The sequence below is a fragment of the Astatotilapia calliptera genome, chromosome 7 (assembly GCF_964374335.1).
Source record: "Astatotilapia calliptera chromosome 7, fAstCal68.1, whole genome shotgun sequence".
Taxonomy (NCBI): domain Eukaryota; kingdom Metazoa; phylum Chordata; class Actinopteri; order Cichliformes; family Cichlidae; genus Astatotilapia; species Astatotilapia calliptera.
The window spans coordinates 47,825,511-47,842,872 of NC_137428.1; the positions used below are offsets into that span (position 1 = coordinate 47,825,511).

The 17,362-nt window shown below is 43.3% G+C and overlaps 1 long non-coding RNA gene across 19 annotated transcripts in view; it reads left to right on the forward strand.

Annotated features, from left to right (window-relative positions):
• The first annotated feature begins 468 nt into the window (after positions 1 to 468).
• LOC113026395 (uncharacterized) overlaps positions 469 to 17,362 on the forward strand; it is a 62,755-nt gene continuing 45,861 nt past the window's right edge. For 2 of the 19 annotated variants that reach the window (XR_013910055.1, XR_013910072.1), the window contains exons 1-4: positions 4,254 to 4,654; positions 5,161 to 5,188; positions 5,651 to 5,776; positions 11,376 to 11,610. This is a non-coding gene — a long non-coding RNA (uncharacterized LOC113026395). The other 17 variants (XR_013910056.1, XR_013910058.1, XR_013910061.1 and 14 more) reach the window with 17 other exon arrangements.

Below are 17,362 nucleotides of genomic sequence, written 5' to 3' on the forward strand. Positions count from 1 at the left end.
CATTTTTGACCCACTTTCTGAAGCTGTTACTACCTGTATATCTTCTGAATCATTTGTATTTGAATCAGTGTTCTGCTTATTTGTGCTGTAATTTATCCATGCCTATTTGTGTATTTGCGGCAACAGTGGCTAATAAGGGTATATGAAATTCAGTTTGAATTAGAGTTCGTTTTTTGTGTCTCTCCCTCCCCACTGTTTAGCACTCAGACATGAGGTGCCGGGTCTAGCGCTCAGCCCCAGTCATGGTGGTGAATGGGGGTAAAAATCTTCGAATAAAACATGCTGGCACATCTCATCCACACCTACCCACCAACCCCCCACCCCAAACGCCCCAACCCCAAACACTCATAAGCCCCACCCCTCTCTTCTTGCCAGCTGAATTAATCTGATACTATTTTTGAAAGACAGTGTTTCTAAGGGATACCTAATGACGCAATGACGTCAATGCAGGTCAATAGCACACTGCTGGAGAAGAGGACCAGGGAGGAGGAGAGAGAGAGAGAGAGAGAGAGGCACAGAGAAATGGAGAGGGGGAGAGAGAAAGGAGTGGAAGAGAGGTGCTTTCAGATCTCGTTGTCGAAACACCCAAGACAGTTCCCAGTGTTTTTACACTGACTGTTTTTCTCCTCCTGAATCATTTATTCATTTTTTATATACTTATTTTTTTTTGAAATTCCAATAACTGCACGAGCTTTCAGTCGGGCTTACCCTGCACCATTCATGCTTTCCGTCCCTGTCTGGAAGTAATTCACACACGCAGACCAACGCACGCCTACGCATAGACAGTAAGAAAAAAAAAAGAGTATTTGGCGTGAGGTGAATCGTGTGGCGCGCCTCCCCGAATGCGTGAAGTCCCCCTGATTTGGCGGGCTATTTCTATAATCAGGCGCACATTTGTAACTCTGTGCTCTTCCCCTCCTGTCCGGCTACCACCGCCACCTTTACATTTCCAAACCCCTCACCCCTCCCCGAGACCATCCATCCAAACCCACCGTTCTTTTGAGCAGGGTCCTTGAATCTTGAATGCAAACACCAAATATTTTACCCTCCGACAACAACAGGGAGAGGACGCGCAACGGACTGACTTTCTCCATCCTGGCGAAGGAGGAGAGACTGTAGGCTGCCCTGTCCCCCTTTCTGCTCAAATCATGTATTCAAACAGAGTTTATAAAGACACAGAAAGCAAGAAATATTGCAGGTAAGTTTTTTCTGTTATTTGTTGCGCGAAACCCAATTCGTGGGCAGCTAGTTAGGGAAGTTTGCAGCCTGACCGTGCTTGGATATTTTGGGACTTAGTCACCCCCATCATAACCGGTTGATCTGAAGACAAAGGTAACAGCATTCTCACGAGACGTTCTGTAGTGGCAGGGAACGCCATCCAAAGTGAGGTTCGCCTTCACTGGGACTCAAAAAAAAAAGACCGCAATGTTATGCAGATCATTTAAGAGGACGTATTCATTGTTGCCTATCCGTTTACATGCTGCTTGTAGTCGTGAATGTTTGCCTGCTAAAGCTTAACCTCACCACTTGTCTTTATTCCCTGCAAAGGGGATACTCAGCGCGACTTTTTTTTAAGGGTCATTGCAGGGGATGCCGTTTGGTGTCTGCGCACTGATAACTTTGGGAACGTTCAGAATAGGGTATTAAAAATAGCAGTGAGACGTTTTTTTTTTTTGTTTTTTTTTGGTTGTGTCTGTGTGTGCATACTGGCAGCAGATGGGATTTTGCAAACACTCAAAGAGAGCGGGCTGCGGTAATGCGTAGGAGTATTCACGTGTTGGGGATCCTCTGCTTCAGGCTGCCTGATCTACTGAGATGCCTAGTAACTACTAAGAGATAGACAGAGAGGGAAACTTTGGGAAAAAACACTTTTTCCCACAAGGCTGTGTTTACATAATCTGTATATATTTATGGATTTTTCTTTTACGGCCTCAACAACGGCGTTCTCCCCCGTCGTGACAAAGAAGTAGAACTGCATGGTAGATGCTCATTCGTGAGTATTAGTTATAAACTTATAGGTTATGCGTCCTTAGTCCTCCACTTGTAAACAACTTTCTGCAGCGGACTTGCGTCAGCCCACACGTGTCGCCAGCTGCCTCGGAGGTACATGCTGTCTTGTTTTCTTTCATGGCCGCGATATAACCGCATTTGTTAGTCCCGTGAGTCTCAAAATGCTACTTGCATTCGCCGGAGCAACATAAGGTGGCGTCGTTATAAAACTCAAGTCTGGGAGGGAAGTTAGAAGATTCAGCAGAACAGGCAGGTTGAGCTGCCCTCACATGGCTCAAACAGCGACTGAGCTGTTCAGCACCACGGAGAGCTCCCTGTTCGTTTACGCACTCACATCCTAAGGTAAATTAGAAACTGTGGTCCAAAATGTTTAATGACGTGAAAATAAACGCATAAGGCTGTTTTATTTTCTATAGTTTGTTATTACTTCTTTGATGCTGTGAAAACGAATATTTTAAAGTTGTGCCAATGCGGAGAGGTTGTTACAGGTTGATGATAAGTTTACCTCGTACAAAAAGCGGTAATCGGAAACTGAATCAGTAAGTATTTTGTGTAACATTTGGCTTCAAGTCAGCACCACTTCACCTACGTTCATTTGTGTACACATTTTGAATATCCTTGACAAAAACTTGCCACAGTTACTCTGTGGTTTCAGACTGTCATAGATCACAGTTCTCTGGATGCCACACCATCGGTGCCAGGACTTTTATTTCTTCTGGTTGCCGTAGATAGTTCTTTATATCCTTGACTTTATGGTTGAACTCGTTGGCATGCGGGGGGGAGGAAATGACTCAACGAAAACTGCTTAGAAGCAGCTAATCGCCTCGAGTGGCTAAAGCCGCTGCACAGTACTGTTCTTTTGCCTTAAAGGTCGTTTAAAAGTGAATCTTTTGTACTTTGTGCAGGTGTGGCCGGTAAAATTGAGAAATCCATTTGACAGACTTGGTGTACAAAGATCTTTGTGTGGTTTTTGCAGAAGGCACGCCTCCTGCCTGTGTCGGAGTAGTTGTGATAGTGAAAGGAACAGAAGGATGAGCAGTACCTTCTCGTTGTGATGTGAACTCGGACAAAAAGTGTGTTGTGTCTTGGTTTTCGCTGGAGTCAGGAGTGCCGTTTTTTTTTAATGTTTTGTTTTTTGTTTTTTTTTTGGAAGGGTGGAGGTGGTGGGGGTAGACAAAGTTTGGGTTAAAATTAAAGGAGGTTCTCTGGTTGGGTTTGTCGACACCACGCGGTGATCACCGTGCACTGCGCTGGCAAACCTTGGCTTCATCTCCCACTGACACTGCTTATTCCTTGATTGAATGATTGTAGACCACTGTATGTGCTCATACGTGCTTGCATGTAGTGTAGCCAATGTTTGTTTTGTGTGAGCTAAATCAGATATTTACTTGCTGTGTCATGTTTTATACTCATACATTTGTGATAAGAGCCAAAGAGACTACAAAATACGCAAAGAATAAAACTCCTTTTTTCATTTTTTGATTACTCGGGGTGCATTTTTGTCATCTCGGTATTCAGGATATCCTAAATCCCTTCTCTGAGCGTGTCCCTATACATGCATTCGCCAGCAGTCACGGACATACAGTTGGCCTACAGGCAGGGATAAAAATAGCACAAACCGATGCGACGGGCGCAGCCCTTTTCTCTTTCAGAGCCGACTTTTCTAGGTAGCTGCCACTCAGTTGGTACTCACTGCCTTCATTTCTAAAACCCTAGCACCATCCACCATAGGCCAGCCCGCCCCATCGGATAAAGTCTCGTGAATGTCCACGCGGCATGAGTGCAGATGGACGGCCTGGTGCGCGTAAAGAGGGTCTTACAGTAAAGATGTTATAGATACAGAAGAGGGCTGGGAGAGAGATTGAGCATACTGTGGAGGGAGGTTTGTTTGTACACCTTTGCACCGACAAGTGTGCGCTCCCGGGGGTTTGTTCCGTGGGCGAGCGGGGTCTGGTGCGTGGGCACGACCGGTGGAAAACAGGAGATTAAGGTTGTGTTTTCCTCTCCTTTGCTGTAGAGATACGGGTGTTTTGCCCGCCAAATGCACTGGATGCTGGGATATAAATTCTCCAAGACCAAAACAGCACCGACACTTGGTGTGTGGGGAGGGGGGGGGAGACATGGGTGGGAGGAGGGTGGCTGGAAAGCCAGATGCTTAGAGGAGGGTTTTCACCAAGAGATAACCTACTCTAAAGCTGCAGTTTCCACGAGTCCATACCATATTACCCACCAGTATATCCTCGTGTTTTATCACTCATATTTTTTCCTTCCACATGGCAAATTTTCGAAGAGAGCTGATGACAGAAAGGCAGCCTTTAATCAGACTCTCCGGGCTGTAAAGTGAGAGAATCTGAACGTGACGTCAATGCCTAGTAACTGACGCAGCCCTTAGAAAAAAGAAAAGAAAAAAAAGGCTTTTTATTTATTATTTTTCGTCTTCTCGTCAGCAAAGCTTAATTATTAAATATAAGAGTGCTATGTCGTATGTCGACTAAAAGAAAAAATAAAATCCTTCAGGGACCGCCGGGCAGTCCGTGCTGATCAGCATTTGGACCTATTTAGCGTTCATGAGTTTCAGCTGCTGAAGTGACACTGGGACGAGAAGATTCTGAAGAGGGCGACAAGACATCAAATATTGTCGATGGTAATGGCAGCGTCGACGAGTTCCAGATTTCAGTTGTTAGGTGCTGAAAGTGGCGTGTTTTAAGGAAGAGACGGACGTGGTGGTGCTGTTGAAGGCACGCTGGGTTGAGAGGGGGGGGAAGGAAAAAAAATCACTGCAATGATGCAACGGAGGGGACTCGGGGATCTTTGCAGAGTTGGAGAAGCAAAATTAATTTCCATTACATGCTCTTCACGTAAAGATCCCAAGCAGTGCCTTTTTTGTGGGTGTTTTTTTTTCTTCTCCTTCCTTGTACTGTGACCTAAAAATAGCATCATAGTTTTGATCGTGCGCCAGAAATAGACAGACGGGTATCACTTGTATAAAAAGGAGGCGATCCTGAGCAAACTTGGACGTGCCACTGTAAGCCTACATAACAACAAATGGAGGACTTAATCTGTTGCATTTCTACCAGACTCTTGTTGCGGCTTCTTCTTTTTTTCCCTCCCTTTACTAAAATCTCAATTCTTGTCTTTCTCTTTCTGCAGTGTCGAACAAGGACGTGACTGCAAACTGGTGAGTGAGACGTTTGCACACACACTTATTTAATTCCGTGTACTTTTTGTTGTGTGGTAATTGCTTGTGCATGCTGCCGAGTGTCTGTGCGGTTTCTATTCCTCCAATTTTGCCTTACACTTTGGCTCATGCACAAAAAATAAAAAATAAAACTTACAAAAAAACAACCCCTTAACTTACGGTCCTACGCATGGATTTTGCTGGCATGCTTTACTAGCCATGTTTGATTGTAGAGCCGAAGCAACCCTTCCTGCAGAGTAGGAATCACCCCTTTTAGTAAATAAGCTAGTGCAAAAACTCCCTTTGTCTATTGGCGCTGTTGAGTCTCTATCACATATTTATTTTATTCCCTCCCATCTCTATGCTTAACCGCGAAAGCGAGGGGAACCCTTCTCTGATGAGCGCTTAAGGACGCCTTTCCCCCCGTCTTCTCCCCCCCCCCCCCCCCTTTTTTTTAAAAAGAGGAATCTTACTGACAGAAAAGCGACGCTGGAAGAGGAAGAGGAGGGAGTGATGTGAAGGAGCTGTTGCTGCAGCAGAGACCAGGCACACCGCATGGGGAAACCCGGGAGCTGTCCAGCAGCAATGGTGCTGAAACCACACCAAGTGGCAGTAGTGGGCTGTTGCTGGTGTGCTTCACTGTATGTGCGTTTGTATGGATGCGTGTGTGTGTTAAGGGGGCTTGTTGGTGTGGATCCCGGCAGCCAGAAGCTTTGTTTACTCCTGTTTGGAAACCAGGAGCTCGTATACTGAGCGAATCATCTGTCCTGGAAAGAGTATTGAAGCACCCCACCTTATCTAAGTTGCCCAAATCTACTAATGAGGGACACTCGCCGCCACCCCCCCCCCCCCCCCCCCCCAAAAAAAAAGATGTTTCTAATACAGTTCCTCCCGCCTGTATAGTTTGAACTGGCTCGACGGATGCCATGGGCAGAGAGAAGGAGAGAAAGAGGTACAGCCGGACTGACTTGGATCAGCTCTTCTCCTGCTGGCGTCAGCCTCGTGATTTCCTGGCGTGCCAGTCAAAATCATAAAGGATATATTCTCGCATCTCGCATCCCTACCAATCCAGCGGTTTGACCTGAAAGAGTTTGCAGTGCTCTTAAGAGCAGTTGCGAAATAGCTGAGGGTTTTCTGTGGGTTTTTTTTTCTTTCTTTCTTTTTGAGAGCTCTTCCCACGATAACTTTTCATCCCGGCGAGGGCTTCTATCAGAGCCATCTACTCCACGACAAATTGTGAAGGAATCAGCCCGTTTTGTTTAAGGTAGCTGTGTTAAATTAGCGAACGGAAAGATCACAACAAGGCTACAGGCGTCTGCACAGCTCTGCAGCCCGACTGGGGACTCGACGAGCGCGCTCACCCCGAGTCTGTGCACGACTTTGGCCAATTTCCTCAGTACATTTGCATTCTGGCTAAAGAGCTACAGTGGATTGAAACGAGCAAACAAACAAAAAAATAACAAAACAGATAAAAATCAACCAGCCACCGGTATTTGTCATACAAAAATCCCGTTCACCTGCGATACACTGCTCCACCTCTCCAAACCCCCCAAAAAGAAATTCTCATCAATTCTGTCGTTCTTCTTCGGGCAAAACCCGCAAATACGCACTCGAGGGACCATATTTTGCTCAATAATTCAACGCCAAGAGTGTAATTTCGGTGAAAAAAACACGGATTCCCGAGTCGTGACTGCTAAAGTGAGTAATGTGCGCGTTGGCTGCGTCAAGAGAGGCAGTCACTGTGCAGTGCAGACGGTGGGGGAGAATCGTGACTGACTGGGTTGCAAATGAAAAGACCACCCAATAAAAAAATATCTACACCGGGAGGAGGGGAGGGTGGGGGTAGGGGTGGGGTAGAGGGCGCATGGCGAGAGGGAAGAGGATAGGAGTCTGGGGTTGGATTTGCACTAACCATTGCCCCCCCCCCCCCCCCCCCCCCCCGACATTCCAAATACCTCCTTTCTCCATAAGCGTGTGATTAGTGTGTGCTTGCTGGGATGCTGGGAGCCAAGTTGAATGCAGACCAGTGTCATCAGTGATAGTGGGGCGGTGAAAATATGAGGGGGGTATACAGTAACTTCCAGGTGCATGGAGTTGAGGGGGTTATGTAGAAAGGGGGGTGGGAAGGGGGTGCACTGAAAGCTGCAACTTAGAAAAAACAAATTAAACATGGAACTTTTCCAGAGAAAAGAGGTAAGTTGTTCTTTTCATTTTATTTGTCCTTCCTCTAAAACGAAGATCATTAAAGATTCTTTCAACTTTTTGTATGTGTGAGGACGAGTGGTTTACGGTCGTGATTAACTCTTTGACTCCTGACGCCATGCTCAGCAACGTGTTGTTGTTTTTGTTAAGTTAAACATTTGTTGCTGTGTGAGCTGTGAACTACTGCAGTGAATCGCATGCCATATGGTTAATGTCATGTTCGCTTCCCACCTGTAAATGACTGAAGGATCGTAGGGACTGAATTTGTTACACGGAGACCCCCGTGTCGGTTTTTGCAGTGGTACCCTCCGGTGAACTCTGTAGGTGACCATGAGTCGCCTCAGATGCTACTTGCTAAGATGTGACGCGATGTAGAGGGCTGTACAAAGCTTGTTCGCACTTGTCCAAAGTCCGGTTGCTATTATTGTTAGCTTTGTTTTTGTACCATATTTTCGTTTGTGTGCATTCCCTCATTATTTTGTATACAGCTTGTAGCTGGCGCGTAAGGAAAGTCCAGGATGCCTTTACTTCTGATGAGGTGAAAATAGCTAATTTCTGTTGTCACGTGTCATGTTTATTATTATCGTCAGCGTTTGATACGTTTGTTATTTATCACACTATAAAACGCGTGGAGCGACGGTTGTTTTCGCAGTCTCGTTAGAGGCTCTGCAAACGCAAAAAGGCTGAAAAATAGAAACTGCTAACACTGACATAGTCGCATCAGAGTCGTAGATCCTAATATAAATGCATATATCCAAAGTATAAACTCTGCCATAGACCACAATTTGGTTAGCCATCTTTTTTTCCTTTCTTTTTTTTTTTTTTTTTTTTCAAAAAGGGGGGTCCCTATATGAGCGAGAAGCCGATTGGCTGATGACGAGGTTTAGTTTGCTCCAATAAGATCCCTCCCTGCTCTCTATTTATTGCCAGCAGTTTACAGCCTTGCTCCCTCCTCACCAAGCGCTCTGGAGCGGCTGCAGAGCGCCAGCGCTTCACTATAGGGAGACACACCACGGACCAGGGAATATAATACAGAGCACACTGACAACAAAACGCATCGATGCACAGCTCCCGTGGATCACACGGGCTTTGCACATCCGAGCGTTTGGATAAAAAATAATTATAGCAAATAGGAGAAAATATGAAAGAAACAGAGTAAGAGGGGAAGGGGAGAGGAGAAAGGATTGGTTGAGAGACGAGAAGGGAGATAGAGGAGGATTTAAACTGGAGGAGTGGGGAATCAGAGCGAAAGGACCTTGGACAGCTCTCAGTTGCAGCAACCGCCTTGGCATCCGGAGACCCCCCTCTTTCCACTGTCTTTCTTTCTTCCATCCTTTCTCTTCCTAATGTGTGTGTGTGTGCGTGTGTCTCTCTCTGTGCGTGTGTGTGTGTGTGTGTGTGTGTGTGTGTGTGTGTGTGTGTGTGTGTGTGTGTGTGTCTGTGTGTGCGTGCGTGCATGTTGGAAGGATACACTCGCCTCGGGTTTCCGAAGGCTGGAGATATAATCAACCGAGTCGGGATGTGAGATAAATTCACGGAAGCAGAGAGCAGAGGTGTCACGGAGTCTCCGTAGGACGGCAGCAGCAGTAGCAGCAGCAGATAATGTCCTTCACGAATCTTTTTGCGGTCTGGGCTTGCTGTTCATAACTATTAATCTGGGAAGCCCTTACCCCAAAAAGCATTTGCGGAGGGCGCAATCGCCGCGCCGAGACACCGACATCAGAAGACAGCACTCTGGAATTTTACAATCTTTCCTTTTAAGGGACTTCTTTTATTTTTTCTACTCAGATTTTCCTTTTGGTTCATATTTGTCTTTATTTACTCTTATCGTTTTTATCATTGCCACGGCTGTGGGGTTTTTGTTATGTTTGTTTTTTCAGCCCTAAGTGTGTCCTTTTTTCGTAGTCAACAGTTTTCTTCTTTGTTAGAAATTGTGTCGAACCTCTGCAGCCACGTCGCACCCAAGTTTTCTTCAAACTCTTGCGTGCCTTTGTGCTCATAAAACAAAATAAATAATACAGTTTTGGTAACAAACATTTCGGCGGACCCCAAACTTCGAGCAGTGTAACATCAAGTCATTATTTCAGCCAAACACACCCAAACCCAACCCCGTCGACCACGCTGAACAAGTGACAGCAGGCCCAGCAGTGCAGAGTGTAAACATGGGGAGACCCTTGCAAGTTGCACGTGTGTGTGTGTGTGTGTGTGTTTTGGAGGGTGTGGTGCTTGGACGTCACTGAACCCCTAACTCCCTTCAAAAAAGAAACTGTGGGAAACATTCAAACACACACACACACACACACACACACACACACACACACACACACACACACACACACACACACACACACACACACACACACACACACACACACACACACACACCTGTAAGCAAAGTGCATATGCAAGGGATTCCCCAACAAGACCATCCAAACTGGCAGATGGAGAGGAATAAGGAACAGCTGCATCCCTGTCTCATACACGTAGTTACTCTGTGTGTGTAGCGTCCGTGAACATTCAAACAGCCTCCTCTTTAACACACACACACACACACACACACACACACACACACACACACACACACACACACACACACACACTGAAAATGCACGTGTCTCCCTCACAGTTTTGTGAATAGTAGTTAATCCACCTCAAGCATCGCCCACCACTGTTCCCCTGTCAACGTTCCCCACAAAGAGCACACAGAGAGCCGGCCACGAACACGTCCTTCCAGTACGAACCAACAGATTACAAAATAAAAAATAAAAAAGATGAAAAAGATCAACTTTAGTCTCGTCAGCTTAGCGATTGGGTCATTATACTACCAACTTCAGTAGCACGAAACTATGGCTCATGAAGCTTCGTGTGAATGCAGTAAGTGGTTTCTGCAGCAAAAGTAGTCATGCCGATGAAAATAAAAGCAAGACATGAGCACCAGCTCTTTCAGAAGACACAGTAAAAAGAACGAAAGGAGATTCAATTCATTTTAGGGCGGAGAAGAAAAAACACGCGACTTTGTGCCCTGTTTCCTCTCTGCTGTCCCATCACAGGTAAAGGGAATGAAAAGTGTGAATGATCAAAATCAAGTGTACTAATGATCCTAATAAATAAACATTTCCGCGTATTTGCAGTACAGATCCACAGAGCAGCAAGTGTAACCCTAGGATGGAAAAAACGGTTGGCTAAATGTGCTGAGTCCCACTCACGCTGACAGGAAAATATAGTTTCAAAAAACGAGGAAAAAAGTGTAGTTCAGGGAACAAAAACGACTTAATCACAAAGCGCTCAGTTGCGGCCCCGTGTCTTTTGGCTAAAAACGCAGAGTTCCCAGAAAAATGAACTGAGATGGGGGTGGGGGGGAGGAAAAAAGTTCGTGACGTACTAGATAACCCACCGTGTAAAAATACATTTCCCAGAACATGTTTCTAATTTCGAGAGTGACGTTTGACCCAACTCTTGAGCAACGCATAGATCTCAACGAGGCACTCTTTAGATAATCCAAATTATCTAAAGAGTGTAAAACATAGAGCAGGGATCAATGAACTGGCAATAAAGTGTAAGAAAGCATAAACACGTATTGAAACGACCACAGAGATTACGTAAAACAAAAAAGCGTGACCTCTGACCCTCGGACTCGCCTTCCGTTTTTCTGCCTTAATAGCCATAATGATAAAAAGCCACACCTGTGTACAAGAATACGGGGCACTGGCTTGTCTCCTGCTTTCTGGGTGGGGATGTGAATGAAAACTTATCTTGGCACCTTTCAAAGGTGGCTTAATTAATGAATATTTACTGCGAGGATTCGCGTCATTTCAGCGCGTAAAAGCGGTTTTCTCAATGGTTTGTGGTGGTGCGTCTGATGATAAGTTGCCCCCCCCGTCCCCAAATCCCCCGTTCACATTATGTCTTCCGTCTGTCCCTTTAGGCCTGCGAACTTTTAGACGATTAAGTCTCACCATGTGCGCTTTGTCCATTTGTCTTGCAGGAGAGAACAATGACAACATGAGTGAAGATGGAAACGGGGTGACTTAGGAGCTCAGGTGGACTTGACTGCTGCTGCTGGAGCCTTCAGCTGGGCGCCGGTGAGAAAAGGTGACCTACGATTTGGATGTATGCACCGAGGATCGACTGAAAGAGGGACCGACCGATCGACCTTCCTTCCTCCCCCTTTCCTCTGTCCTCCCTCACCTTCTCTCTCTCTCTTCTCCATCTTGAGACAGGTAATTGCACGGGCTGAAATGTGTTTGAGGATGACGTCAAACACAAATCACCCTTCAAATTATGTTTTGCGTAAGGCTCGTAATGACAGCTCGGTGCATGTGAGCAAGAGTTGTGTTTGTGTAGGGTCTCGTGCTTCTAGATTTCTATCATTTATATGTTAAAGTTATCATGGAGCTTTAAGTCAAATGGAAAATAATTGCCGTGATCTTGTGATTTATTGAGAAGCTGGAAGTAGCACAATGTAAATTTGCACTATACATCTGCATTGTACTTTGTGTATTAGTGAGTTAGTGGTTTTTCGTGTTTTAGTTTTTGCTTTTTTTCTGTTTAATCTGTCACACGGGTCCGTCGTGCTTTTTAGCTATATCACCTCTATATGTGCAATAGTATGAAAGAAGCCCATGCGCAAGTTTTAGCTGTCAGTCTGATGTTGTAATTGTCGAGTTCACGTGGTTTCAAGAGAACCGATTAGATACTCAGTGGTATTTGTGGTATGGGTTTCACAGTTGGATGTCAAAGTATATGAGGAGCATTTGCTTGTTTGTAATTTCTTTTATTTTTTTTTCTATCATAATCTATATTGGAGTTGGTGTGAGCGTGGGTGTGCTTTAATCCTGTCTATAACTTGCACTGTATCTGGCTCATACTGTATGTTTTTGGCACCAGAAGATGTAAATTCTTACCTGCTATGTCACCTCTCATTGTGAGTCATCATATCGTACACAGTTCAGGCAACACCTTGGCGTCATGTTAGATTTACTTGCCTTTGTGATAACTCTGTAAAGAGGGGGGCAAAAAAGTGTCATCCAGCTTCTGAAAATCCATTGTTATTGTTGAAGTTATTATAAGTTATTATATGTTCCCACTGTAAACTGAAAAATGAGATCAAGTTAAATGTTATGGAGAATACAATCATGTCTGATCATGTGTAATGACTGGTGTTTGCCCTCTGGGTAAATTAGTTCTTCCCCATGGGGAACCTATGGAAAGCTTTATTTTTTCATCTCTGTTATATAACAGATGGTGTATTCAGGTGTTCCACAACTTTTTAGACAGGAAGTGGTAGTTCAAGATTGAGAAATATGCTGTAACTGTCAAAATAATAATATGGCTGTTTAGCAGGTGTAAGTGTGTGTGTGTGAGGATAAAAACCTGAAAATATGATTTTCACACAGCTTAAAGTAGCACAACAATTAGTTTCACAGCGCATTGCAAATTTGAATTTCTTACAGCTGTTTCTTTAGCCTGATATTAGTACAAAATTGTCATAATTTCTTCGTGTTCAGTAAATGATCATGGCTCTGAAAGTTAGGGAATTTCATGTGGGATACGTGTGTGTGTGTGTGTCTGTTTAGTCAGAAAGACATCTTGGTTTTTATTTGAACATATTTTGAAATTTCCATCTCCAGTACTTTTGCCTCCATACAGCAAACCTGTATGAAATAATTTATCATAATAATCTGCAAAATACACTATTTCTTTGGTGGAAAAATGTTGACACATAACACCAAGTCTAGTAAGTTGCTGTTGCAATTTTCTAATGCTGTGACCACAGCAGAACTCCACTTACCAGTAGTTTCCATTTGGGCGGTGTCAGAAATCTCACAGAAAAATCTCAAAAGCAAATACACCTGTGGTGATGATCAGACAGATTTGTGGGAAAATATCTCTATTTGAAATCTAGGCAAACAAACCAGTTAACTGATAACTTATGGCCTCAGAGTTCTCCTCACACCAAATTAGAATAAGGGAACGTCTGAAAAATATAAGCATCATTTTCTCTGAAAATTGGCATGTTCTTTTTCTTATTTTTAATCACACCACAAAACCATTTGATGTCTTAGCTCAGTGTCGTATGATGCTGTTGGGACTGTAGCCGTATCAAACTGTATGCTGACATTGCTTCCCCCCTCTTGTGCACAGAGAATCAGAATAATGTTTCAAACAGTAAATCACCACGATGGAAAAGTAAATTGGTAGGGGTAACAACTGGCAATGAAAAAATGTGATTGTGTTCATGCTGTGGAGTGTAACATAATTTGTCATGTGATTGTCACTGAATGTGTCCATTGTTTTAAAAAAACACAAGCCAAAAATCTCATCGCATTTTAAAAACTGTATACATATCAACTACAGGTCAAAATACACACTCTGCTGTGATCATATACTCATAATTTAATAGTCTACTCACCTTCATAAGAGTCACGTGATATATTTTACCTGAAATGAGTGGTGAGCATTTTTTCCTGACATCATCCCACCTGTGTATGACAAATCACAGCATGTTCCTAAATTTCCTCTTGTAATCTTTTCTGTTGTTAGCTACCAGTGCGGAGCTATATTTAGGGGGATGACGTCATGGTTAAAAGTGAGACCAAAGGGCTTTGAAGACATGTGCTACAAAAAAGAGGGAGTTATGTTAAACTCCGGATGCTAATAACACATCGGGTGTGTGCTTCATTATAGCTTCTCATCAAAAACAGATAATAAGCATTTATCCTTGAGGATTATCCCATGGACAGCAGCATCCATTTGGTTTCAGCAGTCTTGAAAACCACATGTGGATGCACTCAAAATTTATGTGGATTGACTCAATAGGCTAAGCTATCGTTCAGGGCTTTATCACAGACTGCATTTTATTTTTAGTGTAACCTCAATATTTGCCGTCAATCAACTATTTGAAATACAAACACTAAAGGTAGTCATGTAACAGAACTAAACAACAACAAATGGTTTTTTTTTCCATGACTTTTGTTTTTATCCTTCTATCTTTTTTTGCAGGGGGATTCATTCATAATTTTCATCATTCGTTTCGCAAGCAGGAAAAATAACCACGTCCGTTTCATATATCTATCAAATCTGTTTTATTCACAAGCGCTGTAAATGGCAGCACGTTTGTTCTGTCTACCTTATGCTGGACTGAAGCCATATCAATCTCACCTTTGAACATGGATGAGTTGTCTCTGTTTATTTGTGTTTCTGTGGTTAAAGATTGTAGCTTCTCTGAACAAGGCTTGTGCAGCTCCACATTTTCCTTGATGGGAATGTTCATAGTGGAAAGACCAAAATCCCCGAATGACATTAATTGATGCTAATAAAGAGTGTATGCCAAAGCCTTCCACTGTATATTTTCTATCACTGTCTCATAGTTTCTTAGAAAATGGTAAAAACCCAATGAGTGACATGTTTGCACTAAGCGACACACTCCTTCAGGATGAGGAAAGTGGCTACTGTAGTAAAGTTTGAGTCAGTCCTGCAAAGGCATCCCCTATGCGAGGAATATTGCATTTAGCAAAATGGTTTGTGTTTCAGTCTTGAAATGGAAATAGTCACCAAATAAATTTTTTTGCTATTCTATGCCAATTAATATTTGTTTTGGAGAATGAGAATAGATGGTTTACATTGAGTGCTTTTGTCTAGGCTACAGAAGCTTAGTGCTTCTGATACCTTTGATTTTGTTGATGCTATTGTTGATGTTTATTATGGTTATAATAATAAGCATGGATAAAGTTCGAGGGCAATTGCGGCAACACAAAAAGGAACTTTTAATATGAAACAGAAAATGATTCTCAGTCTGCGCAAGCTGTGCGATTTATTGACCTGTCCATCCATCTGTTGGGCTGCTAAGTTTTTTAAGATCACTATGTGAGCAGTGACAACTTCAGTGCATAGTTTATAACGCTTTATTTTAGAACTCAGTCAAATGTAGCACTGATATAAGTCACTAACCTAACCTACTATCCCCAGCTAATGGTTAAATTTGCATCCATTAGAGAGAAAAAAGGTTTCATAGGAATTTTTTATGCTTTCTTAAAAATGACAGGTGTATGTAGTCTTAAAACATGCGCATATGTTTTTACCATGTAACATCCTACAGTTACGTTCCCCACTCAGGAGGTGTAATAGTGCAAGAGACTGCCACGGACATCACTGAACTATCACCATTATGCTACATTAGTGGAAAAACCCCAGATCCTCCTTTAGATACTATTCTAATGGAATTTGGAATTTGAATTAAAAACAGAGCTCCTTAGTTAATACCTTCAAAATCAAATTAAACTTCATTCATTCTAATGCTTATTCATATATTTTTGTACGAGGCATATGGAGTCTTTTTTTGTGTGTGTCACACGTATGATTGTGTTGTGTTGTAGTGGTATTAGACGCAAGTCTTCCACAGCTTTAAAACACTGAGAGCTGACGTGATGAACACTGATCATGTCTTTAAAATACAGTGTGCAGCTGGGGCCTTGGCATATATGTGCATATTACTTTGACATGCATTAAGTGCCATATTCATAAACAGTGACCAAGCACACACCACACGGGAGAGCTTCCTCCCCCAGCAGGGCTGTTCTACCATCCACACAACTCAGGAATGGCTGAGAAAAGCTCAGGGGATTACTTGACCTTCAAACTCCCTAGTCCCAGTCCAGTTGAACAAATGATCGACCCAAAATGACCACAGGACACCCTAAGAACTCTTGTGTTTCTGCCCTGATAAGTCTATTTTGAGTCATCCCATATGTAGAGTATGTTAACATATGTCAGTTACAATTACTGTTGTTGTTGCTGTGACCAAGTCAGTTTTTCTCATAAATTAATCACAAATTAATCAAGGTATCTCCTTCTGTTCTTTGTCAGTCTACTAACATTAATGTAATTCAAAAGTTGTACTTGGCAGATGTATTTGTGCAGATCCAAGTGACCGAGGCGACAGTCTAAACCACTGCGCCACTGAGTCCCAACCAGTTGTGCTGTCAAATCTGCTGCTGGTATCTTTTTTGTTTTTCTTTGAACTATTACTTACAGATAAAATCGGTGTATTTCAGCAAATCCAAAAGGGGGAATTAGCTGTTGTAATAATTAACTCCACAAGAAAATCATAAAAGCACAACTCATCAGAAGCTCGTATTGGCCCCTTTGGTGCAAATAACTTCTTATATGGTTACCATTCTCTTAATTCAGCTTTCTAAAATTTTTGACCACTCTTCCAAAATCCCTTCAGTTGCCAGATGTTTCTTTGAAAGTATTGCTCATTTCAGCAAGATTGAACAAAGAACATAATTGTTGTTGTTTTTTTTAACCTTTTCTATTTTTCCTTTGATGGATGCTTTTGTGTGTTTAGGATCATTATCTCAGTAAAAGCCTCACTTTTGCTTCGACTTTGCTTCAACTTCAACTTTCAGACATCAAGTGCTCTGTGTATTTTGTATGATACAGAATTCATAGATGAGTCAGTGACTGCAAGCTGCTCAGGGACAATGAAACAAATGCAAAGGCATGACTCTGTTGTGTAAAAACCCATATTGACTTCCTTTGTTTAGCTAGAGCACATTAATCCGATTAATCCGGGGCGATCGTGGCTCAAGAGTTGGGAGTTCGTCTTGTAATCGGAAGGTTGCCGGTTCGAGCCCTGGCTTGGACAGTCTCGGTCGTTGTGTCCTTGGGCAAGACACTTCACCCGTTGCCTACTGGTGGTGGTCAGAGGGCCCGGTGGCGCCAGTGTCCGGCAGCCTCGCCTCTGTCAGTGCGCCCCAGGGTGGCTGTGGCTACAATGTAGCTTGCCATCACCAGTGTGTGAATGGGTGGATGACTGGATGTGTAAAGCGCTTTGGGGTCCTTAGGGACTAGTAAGGCGCTATATAAATACAGGCCATTTACCATAATCCAAAAGTAACGGTCTTTGTCTAGATGTTCGTGAGAAAACTAGTTTTATCTGATACACTTTGACACAAATAGTTGCCAAAG